Source organism: Myotis daubentonii, chromosome 5, assembly GCF_963259705.1.
Source record: "Myotis daubentonii chromosome 5, mMyoDau2.1, whole genome shotgun sequence".
Classification (NCBI taxonomy): Eukaryota; Metazoa; Chordata; class Mammalia; order Chiroptera; family Vespertilionidae; genus Myotis; species Myotis daubentonii.
Genome location: NC_081844.1, coordinates 97509127 through 97530069, shown reverse-complemented (window position 1 = coordinate 97530069; position 20943 = coordinate 97509127). Strand labels below are relative to the sequence as shown.

General features: G+C 44.0%; 1 protein-coding gene across 2 annotated transcripts in view; it reads right to left on the bottom strand.

The window, feature by feature from the left end:
• The window catches only part of PTTG1 (PTTG1 regulator of sister chromatid separation, securin), a 373674-nt gene extending 353344 nt beyond the window's left edge, over positions 1–20330 (bottom strand). For both annotated transcript variants that reach the window (XM_059699107.1, XM_059699111.1), the window contains exon 1: positions 20321–20330. The gene's annotated coding sequence lies outside the window, so the exon portion shown is untranslated. The remainder of the gene's footprint in view (positions 1–20320) is intronic.
• Between the last annotated feature and the right edge of the window lie 613 nt (positions 20331–20943).

The window sequence follows — 20943 nt, the reverse complement described above, 5'->3', positions numbered from 1 at the left end:
CATTCAACAGATTGTTAACTAAGTGCCCTTGGCCTGCCCTGGGTTCTGTTCTAGGTGCTGTGGACATAGCAATTGAACCAATAGACAAAGACCCCTGCCCTCCAGGAGCTTACATTCTAGTGGGAGGAGACAGTCATTAAAAAAATAAGGAAATTGTGAGGGGTGTCCTATGCTGACAGATATCATGGAGAAAATATGGCAAGGAGGGGGGAAATGGAATGGGGTGTGTGTAGGGGGGTGGCATTTGAAATTCTGAATGGGTGCTCAGGATGTCACTGAAATGGTATTTGAGTCAAGACCTGAAAGAAATGAGGAACAAGCTAGTGGGCTATCCGGGGGTGAGGATGGAGATGGTGGGGGTTAGAGACCTCTTGGCATCGGGGGACAGGACTTGGGGAATCTAGTTGTTGGTCCCCCCCCCCCTTTCGGCCCATTATCCATGTTGGACATTCAGCTATAGGGACACACTCCCAAAGGTGGGCGAATGGTACTTAGGAGAGACGGGATGAGGCCAAAGATGCTGAGGGAGAGCCTTATGCTAATTAACAATTATCCAATACTTGGTATGTCCCAATCAGTATGCTAAGTACTCTTTGCATATGAAAGGACTATTCGCATTATCCTTTCCATTTTGTGAATGGGACATCAAGATACAGTAAAGTTTAACTCTGCCCAAGTCCACACAGCCATCAAGCAGAGAAGCTGGGAACTGAACCCAATGCTGAGTCTATGCCAAGTTGACACTTAGCTGCGGTGTCACACCTTTCTCCCAGAAGCAAAGAAGGGGGTGGCTTTTTCCCCTCAAAATTTATTGAGATATAATTGACATATAACATTGTGTAAATTTAAGGTACATAACATGTTGATTTGATATACTTATAAATTACAAAATGATTGCCATCACAGTGTTAGCTAACACCTCCATCACATCACATAATTACCATTTCTTTTTGTGGTGAGAACTTTTAAGATCTACTCTCCTAGCAGCTTGCAAGTATATAGTACAATATTATTAACTATAATCACCATGCTGTACATTGGATCCCCAGATATTATTCATCTTATAACTGGAAGTTTGTACCCTTTGACTAACATCTTCCCATTCTACTCTCCCAACCCCTGGTAACCACCACTCAATTCTCTGTTTCTATGAGCTCAGCTTTTTTAGATTCTACATGTAGGTGATATCATCAGCATGTCTCTTTTGGGGTCTAACTTAATTTATTTAGCATAATGCCCTCAAGTTTCATCTATGTTGTTGCAAATGGCAGGGTCTCCTTCTTTCATGGCTGAATGAAATTTCACAGTATATATACACCACATCTTCTTTATCCATCCATTAGTTGATGAACACTTAGGTTGTTTCCATATCTTGGCTATTGTGAATAATGATGCAATGAACATGGAGTACAGCTCTCTCTGAGTTCCTATTTTCATTTGTTTTGGACATATACCCACAAGTGGGATTGTTGGATCATATGGTAATTCTGTTTTTAATTTTTTGAGGCACTTCCATATGGTTTTTCACAGGACTGTACCAATGTAAATTTGAAATAGGGGGTGGATTGATTGTTATAGAAGGCACAGTAGTCAATTTTGGGACCCTGAGCTACTCATGCTGGGAGGGAACCCACATTTATTGAACTCTTACCGATAGCCAAGCATTTACTAATTTTCCTTTATTCTTCACAACAACCCTTTGAGAGAAGTATAACCATTCTCCATTGACTGGTGAGAAAACCATGATTTAGAGAGTGTTTGTATATTCTGAGGTCACATGACCAGTACACATGTAGCAGATTAATGAGCAGTCACACAGCTGGAGATTGAAAAATAAAGCCTCATGCTTTCTTTTACTCCTGTCCACAAGCCTGCATCTAGGGCTTCCCACTGTCACTATAACCTGATATTCAAGGCTAGGGAACAAGGAAATCACTCAGGGTGATTGACATTTAGGATCCTCAACCTAGAGAAAGGTTCTGAATTTCTTTTTATTTATCTTATACATATATTTATTTTTTGGGGGGGTAGGTGGTTATTATATATCTAAGGTTTTAATCTTTTCCCACCAAAATGCACTCCCAAATGCACAAAACACACAATTTCAAGGGATTCCGTGAGATTAAGAGAGTGGTTCTCAATCTTCCTAATGCCGCGACCCTTTAATACAGTTCCTCATGTTGTGGTGACCCCCAACCATAAAATTATTTTTGTTGCTACTTCATAACTGTAATTTTGCTACTGTTATGAATCATAATGTAAATATCTGATATGCAGGATGTATTTTCATTGTTACAAATTGAACATAATTAAAGCGTAGTGATTAATCACAAAAATAATATGTAATTATATATGTGTTTTCTGATGGTCTTAGGCGACCCCTGTGAAAGGGTCGTTTGACCCCCAAAGGGGTTGCGACCCACAGGTTGAGAACCACTGGATTAAGATATCTGAGGTAAAGACAGCTCTGAAAACTGATTTATTTCCTATTTTAATTAAACTGGCTTAAGTTGTTTTTTGATATTTTAAAATAAGAGATTCACAGATTTATAGTGACTTCATTCTGCAAGAACTATTATAACCCTCGCTTGTCCGTTTTTCATTTTGGAGGTGGCCCAGTCGCAAGTAGTATGCTAGTCAGGTGCAGAGCTGGTTATCAAACAGGGGTTCCATGGCTCACAGAGCTGCGCTCCTTCCTATGCTCCAGAGGGAAGCCACACAGGATAGCTACTCATGACTTACACAGCAGGGTGTGAGACCGGGACAACTCTCTGTCAAGGGTCTTTATGAAGACGGGAGATTGTTCTTGGTCTAGGGTGGCCTGTCTGAAGATAGGGGTTGGGCCAGATGGCCTAGATCTAGGTAACCAGCTTCCCTTGCCGGATGAAGTGACCGCCGAAGGCAACCTTGCTGTCCTTTCTCCCTTCCATCCACAATGGTCACACACTCAGTTCCCACCATTTTCGGTCCTCTTTAGATCAAGAATGATGGTGCTTCTCTTGAACTGGTTTATTCCCAAGGGTGAGTGGGAGGAGGAAGAGAATGCCAGTAAATCGGCAGAAGCTGGCAATTAACACAGACAGGGATGTGGGAGAGGAAGAGTGGGACAGAACGGAGAGCAAGCCCCGAGCCCACATTTCGATAGTGGTGGCCCATTTCCCACTTCCCTGGGCACTAATCTCACCAGCTATTGAACAGCCAGCAACACACCATTGGATTTACAGAGGCTGTGTCTACATAATCACAGTAACCAGCTGCAGTGCGAAAACTCAGCCTATCAGATATTTTCCTGTGGTGGCAAAAGGCCAGGAAAAGAAAAAGTGCAAATCTGAGATTCAGAGTTGGTTTAGACTTATTTTGAAAAGAGAAAAGTGTGTTACCTAGATGAGACCTTATGTCTTCATTCAAGTGTCAGGATGTGGATGAGATTATTGAGCCACATCTAGAGGTTCAAAATCCTTGTAGATTTCAGACATGTTGTCATTTACCAGTGTCTTTCATGAAGACAAAACAAAAATCCCACCATAAGGCAAACCGGTATTAGCTTTAATAGCAGCCATGTACCAGGACCCCACTAAAGCAACCTTTGCTAATGGTCCTTTCCTTGCTGTTCCTCCCCTCTCTTCCTTGGAGATGCCTCTTAACCCTCCTGGCTGATATCTGACCGATGGAATTGACCGTTTGTTTAGGTGTCATGAGGATACAAACGCTATTTTATTTTCTCGGTACTCCCTGGGGCAAAGCCAAGCACAGAGCTCTGACTCACTCGAGGCTTGGGGAAGAAGAACCTTTTCATTATCGGTGATTACATTAGAATCCTCTGATGTTGTAAACTCCGATTCCTGGGAGCCCTCTAGGTGAAGCTGCCACTGAGTTTGACCTCTGGGGAGACCAAGGCAATGGGAGACTCAGAGATCTGCTTCGAGGGTCTATGGGAGGAGAGCTCTCACATGGGATCATGCAGTTTTGCATGGTTCTCCCTCTCCAGCTCTCTCCAGTTTTGCATTCAAGCAGCTATATATAGGGGCATCTACCCTGTGTCAGGCACCATGCTAGGTGCTATGGGTGAATCAAAGATTAAATCAAACCAATAGCTTAGCACTGATCTAGGTGCCATGGGCAATGAATAAGATGAAAGAGCACCCTTCACAGAGTACCTTCTATGTGCCAGGCACTGTGCTAGGTAGTACTCTGTGTGCATTTATGCAAATCTTCGCAACAAGGCAAAGCAGGAATTACCCCCATTTTACAAATGAGGAAACTGAGGCTGGGAGAGGTTCTGTGACATGGCCAAGCTTATTCAGTGAGTACGCAGCATTGGTATTCAGAGCGTTATTGTCAGGCTCCAAAGCTTCATCCCTCTCTCTGCACCAGACTGAGTTTTAAAAAAAAAAAAGGCAGCAGAAGGTTCAGTGTTCGCCTTGAAGGAAATTACAGCAGAAGACAGAATGTGATCAGGTTCCTGAGCGAGGCAGAGGTCAGGGAGCGGCCGGCAGGGCAGAGCTGGCCAGGCGAGAAGGTCCTGACGAGGAGCTGCTCAGGGCGGGCTTCCTGGCCAACACCCGGTCTGCTGAGAATTTGAGAGCCGACTTGGAATCTAATCCCGCCTCCCTCATTTAATAGCTACTAATGTGACCTTGGGCAGGAGAGTAAAGTGATTAAGAGCCTGAACTTTGGCATCCAACAGACCTAGATTTATGTTCCAGTTCTACTAATTTATTAGCTGTGTGTCCTTGGGCAAGTCATCTATCTAATCACTCGGAGCCCCGCTTGCCTCATCTGTAAAATGAAGATCGAAACAGTCCCTGCCTCATAGGGTTGAGGTGAGGATTAAATGCAATAATGTGTGTCACGTGCCCAGCACAGAGTAATAGTAATAATATCAGCTAAGGTTATTAAGTGTTGGCTAGGTGATAGGCATTGTGCCCCAAATGCCTTATGGCCATGATCTGATTTAATCCTCATAATAATATTATGAGGTAGATGCTATTATCAACATTTATAGATGAGGAAACTGAGTCTCAGAATGGTTGCCCAAGGCCACAGGGGTTAGCCAGCACAGCTGGACTACAAAGCACTCAGTGAATGAGGCTGAAAATGAAAAAAGAGGAGGTAGGAGGCATCTGCTCCAGCTACACGGAGGTCTTGAAGGGAGGCTGAGGAGCACCCTTTCTCCTGGGCAGGGGACACTTCAGGCATTTCCTCTACCTCCAAAGGCAGCAGGTCAGAGGATCCCGGGCGTGAGGGATTTCAGTTCCCTCTGGTAATGACAATTTGTCAATTTTTGTTGAGCACAGATTCCCTCAACTCAGGAATTCTCATTGCACAGCCTTCCTGGGAAGGTGGAGAACTCAGGAGTATCCCTTTGCAGCAGGCTGGTGAGCATTAATTGCCAAGTCCTCCAAAGGCTGAATTCACGTCACAAGTTTGGGAAAAGCCCTGAGTTGGAGGTCTGGGGTGTGAGGGCACAGGAGTGTGGAATGTGAAACACCTGCTAACTTAGGAGCTGGAGAAGGGGTCTCTTCTCCCTTGGGCCCCAGAAGCTCCTCTGGTGGGTGGGACAAGATACATAGGTTGCCCACACCAACCCGTGGTGCTGTACAGTCGAGGGCCAGGAGGGAGAGTGCGCCGTTTTCTTGTATGACTCTGGCTGTCTCTTTAGGGTCATGGACTTTGTCCATCACTTTGCCCAGGAATCTATGGTGACCCCAAAATGGATCTAGGGAGGGTCTCTAGGCTGTGATCTGGTTTGGAGCTGGGTGGGCAGTGGTGCCTGCAGCATGCTCTCCAGGAGACAGATGTCTTTGTCCATGTCAAAGACTGAGGGCAGGGAGCTGATGGAGATTTTACTGGCGCTAAAGCTCTCCCGAGGTGCCTCTGTATTGCTACTGTCAGAATGTACTTTCTAATCACACCGTTGAAACCATTAAAGGTTAAAGTAAGACATAACAAAACAAAACTTACGGCAATAGGCTCTTTACAGCTGACTTTTGAAGGCTACACTGCTGCAGTTAGGATTATGGACTTGAGAAATGTCAGAATCAGAAAGACCCTGGAGACCGTCTAGTCTAGGGCTCAGCAAACTATAGTCCTTGGAACAAATCCAGGCTTGTGCCTGTTTGTTTGTTTGTTTATTTATTTTTTGGTAAATAAAGTTTTATTGGAACACCACACCCATTTGCTTGCACATTGTCTATGGGTGCTTTTTCATGCTACAATGACAGAGTTGAGTGGCTGCAACAGAGGCCCTATGCGCTGCAAAGCCTAAAGTATTTGTTCTCTAACCCTTCATAGAAATCCTTCGTTGACTTTGGGCTAGTCCAGTGGTTCTCAACCTTCCTAATGCCGCGACCCTTTAATATAATTCCTCATGTTGTGGTGACCCCCAACCATAAAATTGTTTTCGTTGCTACTTCATAACTGTAATTTTGCTACTGTTATGAATCATAATGTAAATATCTGATATGCAGGATGTATTTTCATTGTTACAAATTGAACATAATTAAAGCATAGTGATTAATCACAAAAACAATATGTAATTATATATGTGTTTTCTGATGGTCTTAGGCGACCCCTGTGAAAGGGTCATTCGACTCCCAAAGGGGTTGCGACCCACAGGTTGAGAACCGCTGTGCTAGTCCATCCCTCTTATTTCACATGTGGGGACACAAAGGCTCAGAAAGGGGGAGGGATTTGCCTAAGGCAGAGCCAGTGTCAGTAGCCTGGGATTTTGATTCCACCAATGTGATTTTTCCCCCCTTTTTTTGCTGTCACTCATTTCCACAGTCTGGAGCAGGTTCTGCATTTGAATTATAGCTTTAGTTGACCAGATGTATGATCATGGGCAAGCTACATAAACTCTTTCAGACCTGGGGATAATGCATTCTATTTTCTTGAGATAAGGCACATACAAGGTGATTGTGACAATTAAAGGAGCCTGTAATGCTTAGGCTGGGATCTGGCTCATAAAAAAACATTCAACCCCAAATAGCTACTGTTATTATATTGATGTCCTCTGTGATTTTATATGCATTAATCTAAACCCTCCCACTCCACATTTCATGAGGGAAAGGACTACTCCTTACCAGTGTTTTTTTTTACCTTTTTAGGTTCTAGATCTTATTGAGAACCTACTGAAAGCTATGGGCACATGGCTTTACTCCACCCTTTTCCTGAATTTCTGACAGGGGCTTCCTCATTGCCAAGTTCCTAACAGGCCCCTTGATGACTTGATAGTCACCCTGTTACTTCTTATTTTTGTTTGATGGGCCTCTCTCCTGCTAATTGCATCTTGGTGTCACCTCTTTCAGTCTTGGGCAACAGAACTAACCCACTGTTCCCCATTCATCATGCAGTAGAACTTGAACTGAATAAAGTGAATGTCCTTTTGGAGTTTGTGGTCTAGGATGAATAACAGAATGTGCATCTGAGGATGCATGGAGAATTGTGTGAGACATTGAACACGGATGCAAGTTAAATAAGGAAACAAAATACATGACGCTGGTCTCAAATTTCTCCATACTTCCTCTTCTTCCTCTCTTGTGGCCCTCTGAACCAAACCATCCAACTCTTTTGGAGGATTTTCACTTGTGGCAGCCACCAAGTTCAGTAAGGTCTACAGGAAGTGGTGGAACCTTTTTCCTTGGGGGCATCTAAAAATGGTATCTGGATAAAGTGTTAGAACCCAGCTTCAGAGAGGACAGACTAGGGCCCTGGGGAGCAAGGCAAGTAAGTGATGTCAGAGGGTGACTTGTGCCTTCTCTAGGACCCTGGATGGGGGTGGATATGCTTGGGAACTGGTGTGTACGTTATTGTGGGGCCCACGGGCATGGAAAAAGAGGGCAGAGGGTGAGAAAGGCAGTTTTCTTTGTCCATCTCCTTCGTGTACTGAGGAATGCTGGGACAGGAAATGCCCAGCGTTTCACAGATGTTTACTGGACACCAAACTGGCAGATTTGGGAGTCCTGGAAAAGATGAAGGGTGTAAAAGGAGAAGCCTTGGTTTTTCTGCCTCTTGGGGGACTGTCCTGGTAAGTGCCTGGGGATGGAGTTTGGAGAAGATTTTGTGAAAACTTCTAGATAGGAGCAGCCTGGTATAATGGCAGTTAGCTGCATGCTGTGAATTACAAGTTCCTGGAGGGGCCTCCAAATACCTACCCTGCCTTTTGGAGTGCTACCCATTGAGAAGTAGGCACTGTCTCTGCCCAGGCCCTATTTTAACTAACTGTGACTGACTGAGTGCAGTCATGCATCAGGCATTGTGCTAATTCACAAACAACATCTCATTTAATCCTCCAAAAACACTTTTGTGGAAGACATTGTTGTCTTCAATTTGCAGGTGAGGCAACTGAGGATAAAATTAATTACATGTCCACGATTACCCAGAGATGGGATTAGGGCAGAGGCAGTTTGACTCAAAATCGATACTTTTCACCTCCCAAATACTACCCAAATTTGGCTGTAGGCTGACCTCTCAGCTAAACAAAATTACAGGAATTTCTGGGCAAACCTTAGCCAGCTAGGTATATGCATTCAGAGGCAGAAGTTGTTTTGGACTGTGTGTGCAACATGGGCCCTTCTCTAGAGTGGGGTCCTCCCTGGGAAGCTCAAGTGAGCTCGAGGGCATGTGTCAGGCTGGAATCTCAAATCTTCCAATAAGAAAAGTGGAAGACCTGATCCCATAATTGTCTTTAAGGACTGCAAAGGCTATTGATCCCATGATGATAACCAAGTCTGTTACGAGAGAGAGAGAGAGAGAGAGAGAGAGAGAGAGAGAGAGAGAGAGAGAGAGAGAGAGAATATAGACTGTAAATTCAGTATGAGAGATGCTAGTCAGACCTAAGGAACTAGCTTATGAAACATCAGATCAAGTTCTAGTTTCTGGCGCTTCCTAGCTTTGTGACCTTGGGCAAGTTACTTCATTTATTTAAGCTTCGATCTGTTTATCTGTTGCATGGATATTTTAATGATATTTACCCCACTGAGTTGTTGTTAGGATTCAATGGGACTTTGGCACCTAGAAACCTCCTAATAAATGTTATCGTTGAGTTATGTGTAATTATAAAAACATAAAACAGATTTCTCAGAATCTGGGTTATTGAGGTAAAGATTTTCCTAGTTGACCTCTCAGTGAATCTTCTAACCTTTTCCTTGCCAATTGGTATAATTGATTACTTTTTTTTCTGATATAAATAGTCCTGAAAAATTAGTGGCTGGAAAAATAACAATAATACAAATAACAATAGCTACCATTGGTTGAGAATCCTACTGTGTGCTAGGTTTGTATTATAGCCTTTACACACACTATCTCATTTTAACACAAAATCCTAGGTAGGCAGAAGTAATATATCTGGCCTTTGAGATGCAATATCTGAAATGGCTTCTGCCATACCCAGAGAGCCTGAGCTTGCTGGAAATATTTCTTCTTCTTCTTTTTTTTTAATATATATATTTTATTGATTTTTTACAGAGAGGAAGGGAAAGGGATAGAGAGTCAGAAACATTGATGAGAGAGAAACATCGATCAGCTGCCTCCTGCACACCCCCCACTGGGGATGTGCACGCAACCCAGGCACATGCCCTTGACCGGAATAGAACCTGGGACCTTTCAGTCCGCAGGCCGACGCTCTATCCACTGAGCCAAACCGGTTTCGGCGAAATATTTCTTCTTGCAAAGAACTCCTGGCAAGATTAGAGACAAAGCCAGTGCCGGTGTGGGTGGGCTTGGGGAGTGGGGTGTGGTGGGCAGTGGGCCCTGTGAGCTCTTTGTGCAGAGGGAAAGAGAAACAGCTTGGTTCAGCAGGCAGGTGGCAGGCTCCCAGCCTATAATTCTTGGTTCCTGGTACAATTAGCGTCAACAGGAATTTTCCTTGTAAATCAGACCAAAGAGGCTCACAGACTAAAAACCATCACATCAGAGGCCGACCATTTGTGCCCTAGAAAGGCAGGGAAGGAAGGGGGCACCTGAGAACCCCCACCTCTCCCTAATACTTCAGAGAGGTCCAGATCTATGAGAAGGGGAAGAAGAGAAGGGGGAAAAGGGTAGAGAACAGACTCCAGAGAACATCTTCAACTGAATTCCAGGGGCTGAGTGGAGAAGTGAAAAGGAAAAAAGTACTCAGTCTGGAGGTGTTTTCCCCCTCTCAAGTCCATCTGCGAAACTTATCCCTAAAGCAACAGAACCAACTCTAGGTGTGAAAGCTTAGTCCTCTGTTCTCCCCTGAAGACTTTAGAATGTTCCTTTGCTCCATCTGGGGGACTGCCCACGTTCCCCCTTCTTGGTGCTGCTCCCGTGGGAGGTTAAGAATTTAGGAAGAAGGAAATATGGAGCCATTGAACAGACCAAGGTTTGCCTACACAGCCAAAGATACCAAACTTTCCTGGGCATGAGCCACCTACAGGGGGCCTTAAAATTCAGATTCCTGGGTCCCGGCTGCAGTAGGTCTGAAGGCCCAGGAATCTATATTTTTCACAAGTCACCCAAATGATTCTACTGCAGAAGACCGGCAGACCACTTTCTGAGAAACATGATTGTAGCCTGTTACCCCCATTTACAGACCACTGAACGGAGGCCCAGAAAGTACAAGTGACTTGGCCGAATGTCTCACAGAAAGGGTTCCTGTAGCGCCCAGGTCTTAAACCCAGGTTTTTGATGACCTGTCTTGCTAGTCTTGCCTCAGCTGGACACATTAAAGATGACTTTGGCCTTCACGTGCTGTTCCGTATTCCTTGCTAGGCAGGGGCCATCCTCTTCTTCACAGCTCAAATCAAGGGTCACTTCCTCAGGGAAGACTTTCTTGCCTCCTCCCCACCTTAGTCTAGGTGAGGTTCCTTTCTTCTCTGCTCTCAGAAAACCACATCCCTCTCCTTCACAGCATTCACCCTGGTTTGTGATTACATAGCCTCCACGCGATTATTGCATTGATATCTGACTGCCTCCCTGGACTTCAGTTTGCTCATCCAAGGGCCTAGCACAGTGTGTGATGGACAGATAGTAGGTACTCAATAAATATTTGTTAGATAGTCAGTGAATGAATGAATGATAGTTTTAACTGAAATATCTGCCTTTCAATGAGCTTTCTCTTTTGAGGCCTTTTGTTGCGGGGGAGGGTGTGGGGAGGGAGTGTCTTGTTTTTGGCCGCGGCTGTGTGATCCTAACTGCTCATCTATCCCTGAGACCAGAGCTTCCGGGAGGCAAAACTGTGTAGGAGGAGGTTTACTTTCCTTGATTTTGTTTGTCTGTCTCTCTTCTCTATCATTTCTTTAATCTTTCTGTTATTACAGTAAATTTTATGTTGGGGATCCATTCTCCTCTATGCAAGCCTCCCTTCCTTTCAATTCTAACCCTTGCCCAAGGTCCCAGTGCCCCCATGTTGCCTCTAGGCATCCCTGAATCCTGAACTTTTCTAACTGTTCCTGGTCAAAATCAACCAGTCCAATGTTCTACCTCCTGAAGGCCTGTGTTACAACAACTCTTCAAAGCGATGGCTTCCTCCCAACAATGGATCATGACCTCATCTGTTGCCTCCCCTCCTCCCCTTTAACTTGAACTAAGCTCATCACTTTCTTAGCCAAAGTTGTGCTGCTCCAATGAGCTGGTGAAACCTTTGATATTAGGGCTCATCCTCTATGGAGCCCAAGAAGCACTGATGATGGGAGGAGGATTCTAATGATCAGCAAATATCTACTGAGCCCCGAGTTAGGGTCTGAGGAACATACAGAGATAAAGAGTTTTTTCTCTCAAGGATCTTTATGGAGGTGTCATGGACTCACATTTAACAACAGTGTGGTAATTAAATAGCATTTCTAGACACTTGTTGCTTGTCCAACAATGATGGTAACCAACAAGTGCTATGAGTGTAAATTAGATTCCATGTATAATGTACTTTGTATTTGGCCTGACACACAGTAGGCCCACTCAATCATGCTAATTCTTCTTCCCTCTAATGGAAGGAGGGATTTTTCAGGGCTTGAGTAGGTGAGCTGGCCTCCACTGAGGGAGGGGTGTTCTCTTTGTGGTTCTGGGGAGAATATTCAACTCAACTCCATAAATGCACTCGCTTGTATTCAGAATTGATTTCTGTTTGAAAACAATTACTCTCTTTGCATTCAAGTGGGTCTCCTAGGATCCAGCTGAGCCACACTCTTACTTGCTGTGTGTACACAGGAGAGAGGCATTCAGAAGAGATTGTGTAGCCCCGTGGACGGCACACTGCAGCTCGCGAGCCACATGCAGCTCTTTGGCCTCTTGAGTGTGGCTCTTCCTAAGCCTTAGGAGTACCCTAATTAAGTTAATAACAATGTACCTACCTATATAGTTTAAGTGTAAAAAATTTGGCTCTCAAAAGAAATTTCAATTGTTGTACTGTTGATATTTGGCTCTGTTGACTAATGAGTTTGCTGACCACTGGTGTAGCCCATCCTTCATTTCATAGATGGGGAAACTGAGGCCAGACAAGTGACTTGACCATGGTGACTCAGAGCCAGAACCAGAATGAAAGCCCCTAATGTCCAGCTCAATACTCTCAAATACAAATATATTTAATATAACTATATATTATTTACATTATTTAATCCCTAAGCAAATGAAAACAGCTTTTAAAAAAAGTATCAAAGTAAATTGTGCTTTTGGTAAAACTAGGGAAAGATATAGAGAACAAAAGGGAATCACTCTTTGTTCTACTGTCCAGAGAAAGCATCACTGTAAATGTTTTGGCAAATGTTTTCTAGACTTTCCACATTCATACACACATGCACACACATGCATACGTGCACACACACTTGCACCCATGCACACATACAAGTGTATCTTGTTTGGGCCCCTCACCTCCATTCAACCTCCTTGGTACTCACAGCTGTCCCCTGAGTCCCACCTCTCAGACACAGGCTCATCCCTTCCTATGGCTCTAGGGTTGAACCCTAATTCAATCATAGTCAATGAGAGCCCCAGGACTTCTTCGCTATGAGATTTGAAGATGAGAGGAAGTAGGATTTGGAGCAAGGTCTGAGGCATTACAGTCACCATGTGACCACTGTGAGAGTGCCCGTATGAGTGTGGAGCTGAACAGAGCTGACTGATAGTATCTGTCCTTCCCACTCACTCCCACAGGAGTTATTCCCATGAGGATAACTCTAGTGCTTTAGAGAAGCTAGGTGCCAATGGCCAGTGGATCCAATTCTTAGCAGAAGGACTTTGAGCAAGTCACTTCATCTCTCTGAGCCCAGTTTTCCTCATCTGTAAAGTGGGATACTACTTGGGAGGTCATAGTGAAGAAAATATGCTACTAGTTCTATTAATCCCAATAACAATTACATTTACAGCTGCCTCTATTGGTTGTTTGCTGTGGTCAGGAGTTATGACAAACAGGTCAATATATTGTTTCATTTAATCTCCATACCCACAGAGAGTGGAAGGGGGATCTGCTCTGGCTGTTTGTGTAAAGGTAAAGGATTGAAATGCAGGACCTGATTCCAGCTGCCCAGATTTCTGTCTCAGTTCAACCTCCCTTGGTACCCACAGCTGTCCCCTGAGTTTGCCACCTAACTGATCCCTTTGCCTCTTTGAGTGTTTGGTAGCGGTATCTTGATGCATTTCAGGTCCTCTTGGCTGGGGGCCATCTTGCCCTTTGCAGGGAACAGGACACTGATTCCAAACTAGAGAGTGGGAAGCCCCTGCAGGGTTGTCACTGAGAGGGCGGGGACATTGGCCAGAGTCCTGTCTGCCTGCAGTGCTCCCCTCCTGGCTGTGCCCCAGTGTTCCCTAGGTAACCACGGGATGCTGCACAGATTGATGGCCCTGCTGCTCCCGAGTAAGTACCTGACAGGTTTTGTCCGAGACAGATGGTGTCTGGCTCCCAGATGACTCATTGGGAGGGGAACAGACACCCCTGGGTGACACAGAAGAAAGAAAACCCCCTCCTTCTCACCTCCCACCAGCAGGGAGACTGAGAGTAATTTCTCCATCACACAGGCTGTTCCAAAGGCAGATATTCAAGGCTCCCATATCATGGATGGGGGTACTGAGGCCCTGTTTCATCCATCCCTTCACTTACTGCACGAACATCTGTTGAGCTTTGTGCTAGGCTGTGTTAAGACTATGTGGAAAGTGCAAATGTGGGAAAACATAGACTCTGTCATCAACAGTACTATTGATTATGCAGGCGAGTAAGTCATGGAATAGGGAACTATCATGAGGGTGGGATTTAAAGTGTGGGGCAGCCCCAAGAGTGAGCATGTCAATCATTTGTGTTCAAATGGGTTCAACTTTACTTTATTCTTTAAGCATCTACCAGGTGCTAAAGACAGCTGAGATGAACAAGAAATCCCTTAGGAAGCTTTTAGAAAGGTGCTGGATTTTCCTCAAGGTTGATTTTAAGAAAGTTGAATGATTCAGAATTGAAATTACATAGTGGGTTCATTAGTTCATGCTGGCATCTAGCAAGTCTTTATTTTTAAAGTATTGCTCCTATTGGAATCCTATTTGGCCTGTTTGGGTGGTTCTGGAGGAGATGCACCACCTGGGAAGTCCCCTCACTTTTCCCCCCAGGGAGTCGAGCTGGCTACTCTAAGGCAGAGAAAAGAGATTTCACTGGGTCCTTTCAGAGAGCGAACTATGTTTGGTCTCCACTTGGGAGCCTGTTGGAGTAAAACATATACTTTATATTGTGAATAACTCTACATTAATGTGCCTATTTAAAAAAACCCACCAATATGTCCATATATAAATTTTCTGCTTCTGAGTAGTCACTTCAAGAGGTGATAAGCTTGTTTCAATAATCCCATTAAATTATATTTTTCCTCCTCTTTTAATATTGTTCTCAAACCAATGCATGTTCTTGGGAACATTATGGTGGAGTCAAGCACTCATTGTTTGAGAGCAGATGTGATTTTTAGAAGCAATCAATAGTCCTTATGAAGGCACATAGTCCTCTCTCATCCTTGGCTGTCTGTCCCAGATTCTTTCCATCATGTCCCCGGGCTGTTTTAAACGGATAGGGGCTAACTCCTTACCCTCCAGGGCTTGGTCAGTGGGGGGTGTGGCAGGAGGGAAAGAAATAGGAGAAGCCAGGACATACATTTCTCTCCCCACCCCTACACTTCCTCCTCTCTGTTTCTTGGGGGCTATTTCTGGTAAAGGTTCATCACTTCCACGGTTCCTTTTCCACTAGAAAGATCACACACATATAATATATTTATATTTATATAATCCTATATAATAAAAGTGTAGTATGCAAATTGTCCCCTCCACCGGGAGTTGTCTGGGAGTTCAACCAGGGGGCAGGTTTGCTGGGGTAAGGGAGGGAGGACCCGGCTGGCCGGCAGCCGGCAGCCACTAGGGACTCTACCAGTGCACGAATTTCCTGCATTGGGCCTCTTGTGTGTGTGTGTGTGTGTGTATAATATAAATATATATAAATATATATATATACATATATATATATATACATATATATATATATACATATATATATGTAATCAATGGCTTGAACTTGCTATCTACACTAATAAAAGAGAAACATGGTAATTGGCGTACGACCGCTACCCTTTTCATTGGCTAATCAGCGAGATATGCAAATTAACTGTCAGCCAAGATGGCGGCCGGCAGCCAGGCAGGTTGAAACTAACATGAGGCTTGGTTGCCTTAGTGACGGAGGATCGTTGGAGGAAACCAACTGTTCCTCCGCCTGCGGCTGCAGGCCTCTGAGCCTGCAGTTTCAAACATTGTAACAGATACCGCGGGACTTCAGCCAGCAGATTCGCAACATTGTAAGCAAAGGCCAGAAACCTACTTTCAGCTGAGGCCTAAGAGCTGGAGCCAAGCCTCAAGCTAAAGCTGGCCCAGAATAAAAAAAGAAAAAAAGGAGCGGTTGGGAACTTCAGTCACCCCCAGCCTGAAAACAGCCCTCAGTCCCTCACCCAGACTGGCCAGGCACCCCAGTGGGGACCCCCACCCTGATCCAGGACACCCTGCAGGGCAAACCAGCCGGCCCCACCCATGCACCAGGCCTCTACCCTATATAGTAAAAGGGTAATATGCCTCCCGGCACCAGGATCAGCATGACAGGGGGCAGGGGGCAGCGCCAAACCCCCTGATTGCCCTGCGGCTCTGTGTGTGACAGGGGGCGGGGCCACAACCTCCCTATCCATCCTGCTCTGTTCGTGACAGGGGAAGGCGCCCCAACCCCCTGAGCAGCCCTGCTCTGTGCCTGATAGGGGGGAGCTCCCCAACCACCCCCCCCCCCAACGGGCCCTGCTCTGTGTGTGACGGGTAGAGCCATAACCTCCCCATCGGCCCTGCCCGAGTGTGAGAGTGGCGGTGCCCCAAACCCCTGATCGGCCCTGCTCTGTAGGTGACAGGGGGCAGTGCCCCAACTCCCCTATCGCCCCTACTCTGTGCGTGACAGGGGGCAGTGCCCCAACCCCGATTGGCCCTGCTCTGTGCATGACAGGGGGTGGCGCCACAACCTCCCCATCAACCCTGCCTTGAGTGTGACAGGGGACGGTGCCCCAACCCCCAATTGGCCCTGCTCTGAGCCCGACCAGGGGCTGCACCTAGGAATTGGGCCTGCTCTCTGCCACCCGGGAGCAGGCCTAAGCCAGCAGGTCATTATCTCCCAAGGGGTCCCACACTGAGAGAGGGCACAGGCCAGGCTGAGGGACCCCCCACTACCCCCCGAGTGCACAAATTTTTGTGCACCGGGCCTGTAGTAAAATGTAATAGAAAAGAGATTTCACTTACAATAGCAACAAAATATGCAACACCCAGGAATATCTTTAACGAGAAATGTAAAGGATGGCCCTGGCTGGTGTGGCTCAGTTGGTTGAGCGTTGTCCCATGCACCAAAAGGTCATATTTGATTGCAGGTCAAGATACATGCCTGGGTTGCAGATCTCCAGTAGGGGGCAGCCAATTGATGTTTCTCTCTCTGTCTCTCTCTCTCTTCCTCTTCTCTAAAATCAATAAAAACATTTTGTAAAAAGAAATGTTAAGGACGTATATGGAGAAAATGATAAATTTTTAGCGAAGAGCATGAAAGAAGCTTTAAATAAATGGAAAGACATGTTATGCTTCTGGAAATAACGGAATCTACTTAAGGCAATTCCATAAAAAATATCAATGGGATTTGGAGGAAACTTAATGAAATGATTCCAACGTGCTTCTGGAAGAATACATGCTTAATACCAAACAAATTTAGAAAAAGAAGGGTTATGTGGCGGTAACTGCCTACAAATTAAAATGCTTGAATGTGACTGGCCCAGGATTAGGCTGGCAGATTATTAAAATAGATCACCTAAAACCAGATCCACCTATGCACCAGAACTAATATGCGACATTTCCACTCTCTAGAAGTGGTGTCAATTTTGGATATTTGAAAAAATAAATAAATAGTTAGACCCTTACTTTTCACCTTACATAAAATATAAATCCCAGATAAATTAGAGATTTAAATGTAAACATCTAAATTATAAAACTTCTAGAAGAAAGGATAGGTGCATAGTTTTAGCTTCTTAGGATTAGGGACATACTTTTTAAACAATGTTATCAACCTCAGAAACCACAAAAGAAATGAAGAAATGAGTATGAATATAAATAAAAATGTGGAACTTGTGTGGTAAAACCTCCCACATTATCAAGCTAAAACAAAGGATATATCAAAAACATATTTTCAACTTACATTAATAATCAATATTAATATTCTAGATACTTAAAGAATCTTTCTAGATCAATCATGAAAAGAAGAATAACTTCCAAATAAAAATGTGGAAAGGACAAGAAGGGATAAATCTTAAATAAAATATGTAAAAAATCAATAATCATATAAAGCTTTGTATAGCAATAAAATAAATGCAAATTACACAACAATGATATCTAGATTTTACCTACTGGGTAGGTAGAAAGGAATAAAACTAAGTGTGAAAAATCGGAAAAGGATGAAGCAAAATTGATTATCTCACACAGAGCTGGTAGGCGTGTAAATTGGAACTTTTCTAAAGGGCCTTTGAGAAAATGTGTCAAAAGATTCTAAAATATGTATAGCATTAATTTAGCAATCCCACTTGTTGGAATTTATCTTAAGAAAATAAGCAAAAAATGTGCAAAGATCAGCTCATCACAGCTGTTCTGTGAAAGCAAACTCATACACACATATACACTTACACCTAATTGGAAATGTCAGGGTAAATGTCTACCAATAGGGAACTGGGTAAGACATTATAGTACATCCCCATGGAGAATACTATGCAGCCATTTAAATGACAAAAATGTCAACTCATGACATAGCATATATTCCATGACATTCTGTCCATGAAATATTGAAAGTGAAAAAATGAGGGTATTAAACTATACAAACAGTTAAAGCCATTTTTATAATTATGTAAATGTTTAGATGATTAGAAAGAGGTAATAAGCATATATACAAATATATTTGCTGGGATTATATTTGAGTAAGTGGAAGGTTTATAGGTGATTTCACATTTTTCTATATTTTCTAAAAGTTTTCTTTTATAAACAATAGATATGTAACCAACTGTCCATCTTTCCCTCCAAAAATTATTTTGAAAGGGCAAAGTCCATTGGAGCCAAGTCTGTTAAGCAATGTAGGTGTCAAGATGGAAGGCTTTTTCACAGAGAGGTCTACTTACACTGTACTTATCCTTTTCCCACAAACTTTTGGCCCATTTTTCCCCCTTTCGCTAGAAATACTCTTTCTCCTCTTAATAATCTCAATCCTCTCTACCTATGAAAGTTCTACCCAGCCTTCGAGGGTTGGCTAAGTCGCTGTGGCCCTCTCCCCATCCTTGCAGCCAGATCTGCTTGCTCCTTCCTCAGTGTTCCCACAGTGCCGTGGACACAGCTCCAACACAGTCCACACATGCAACCAGGTGTCACAGTTCCCTGGGAACTTCCTGTTCTATTCTCTTCCCTTTACAGGGGAATCAAGCTGGAGTTTTGCAGGCTGGGATAAAGGTGGGGAAGCACCACCTGAAAGAATGGAAGGCATCAAGTTGCAGGAGGGCTCAGTGTGCTCACATCCATGCAGGTCCAAGTGCAGAAGTTAGGGAGGGGACCAAATCTGGCTGTGTGGACTTAAACTGGAACTGGAGACATCATACCTATCAGGACCATGTGCTTACAAGGATTCTTGGTTCTAGAAAACTAGCTCCAATTAGCTTAAGCAAAAACCAAGAATTTATTATGTTAGTTGAGTGTAACACACAATTCAAACCTGTGTTTGGGCTTCAGCAACAACTGGACCCAGGGGTTTAAGAACTTTTGGATAACTCCTCACATACCACATCTCATCTTTGTTTCCTTCTTTTTCCCCCCACAGGATGAAACCCTTTTCTTTTGATTAACATGATGAGAAACAAGACCACAAAAGTCGTAATTTTTACATTTTAAGAATGTAGGCAGTCACAAAAAAATATGGCTCCTTTATACCAGTCTTATTCTAAAACTCCCACGGAAGGGTTCAGATAAATTTGAGGGTCAGATAAATTACATGTGGGCCAATCAGCTGTCACGAGGCAATGGTTCTATTATTGCCCCAGCTTGGGTAGGTGACAAGCCCTGGATCAACCACCTTGGCCAGGGGAGAAAGGTCACATCCTTCTGGGATGGCTTCCATGGTGACTGTGCAGACAAGGGGAGAGACAGTTCTCAGAAAGAGGTGCCTCATAGGTATTCCCTACAGAGCACACAGGATGCAAAATGGGATGGAGGAGAGCCTGAGGGTTTAACTAGAAAAATCACTTAACATTTGGAGATTAGTTTTATGAGCCAGCAGGAGTACAGCGTTTGGATGGATTGGCCACATGCCTAATTTTTTCCTTCTAAATTATAAATATTTTGAGGTCCTGGACTCTTTTGTTGTAGTTTGCTCATCTCTCAGTGATCGTTAAAGCCCCTTACACCTGATAGGTAGTCGGTAAAGGTTTGTTGTAATTTTGATCTAGAGTGTTCTAATTGGGGGTTTTGCACACTGGATCTGCAGGCCTTCAAAAAAGAGTACTGGAAGCATTTTTGACAAAAAGAAATAAATCCCCAGCTTCCTCCCCCAGGTGACTGCTTTGATGATAGCACTCATTTAGAAGTGGAAGTTTTAGAAAGCAAGTAATAACTTATTTCATTTCCTAGTCCCCTTATGTGTGTGTGACGTGTATGAGAGCAGCACTCACGTGGGATCTGGGATGCATACAGAGCATCTCACAGCATCATGAAGATGTCCCATCTCTACTGGGCTCTTGTCAGTGATCCAAGACCAATTTTAGCCAGAGGTAGAGGGTGTAACATTCATTCTTTTGATCTATAAATCCAATCAGTTAGGATCCTGTGATTGGAGAGTCCACGCCAGACTACGTAAGCAAAAGGAATTTATTGGTTTATATCAGAGAATGTCTGGCTTCAGGGGAAGCGTGATGCAAGACTCAGACAGTACAACCTGTATATAATTCTCTCTTTTTTAATTTTGCTTTTTTGGTAAGGGCTCTATTTTTAATCAGGATTTAACTTCATGTTCCCCAAAATTACTGCCAACACTTCTTGGGCTACATGCTTCCAGGTTCACACCCAGTAGGAGAGTTCACACCCAGTAGGAGAGATGAAGCTCACCTATACTCTTGCTTTAGAAAAATCCCTGGATTTGAGTCTTATTGGCCCTGTTGGGGCTATGGGTTCAACTCAGACCCAGTCACTGTGGCTGTGGGTTTGGGGTGATGAGACACATTGCTCTGTTTAGCTTAGTTATGTCGGAGTTTAGCTCATGACTGGAGTAAAATGTAAAAGTTGAGAGTGAGGAGGGCAGCTCTCCAAACAAAATTGGGCTATGATATCACAAGAGGCAGAAGAGATGTTGGATGGTAAAATCAACAACAAAGTTCACCACAAAGTACGCATTTGGCAGGGATTTGGGGTCCCTGTGATCTAAATAGCTCATTTCGTAAG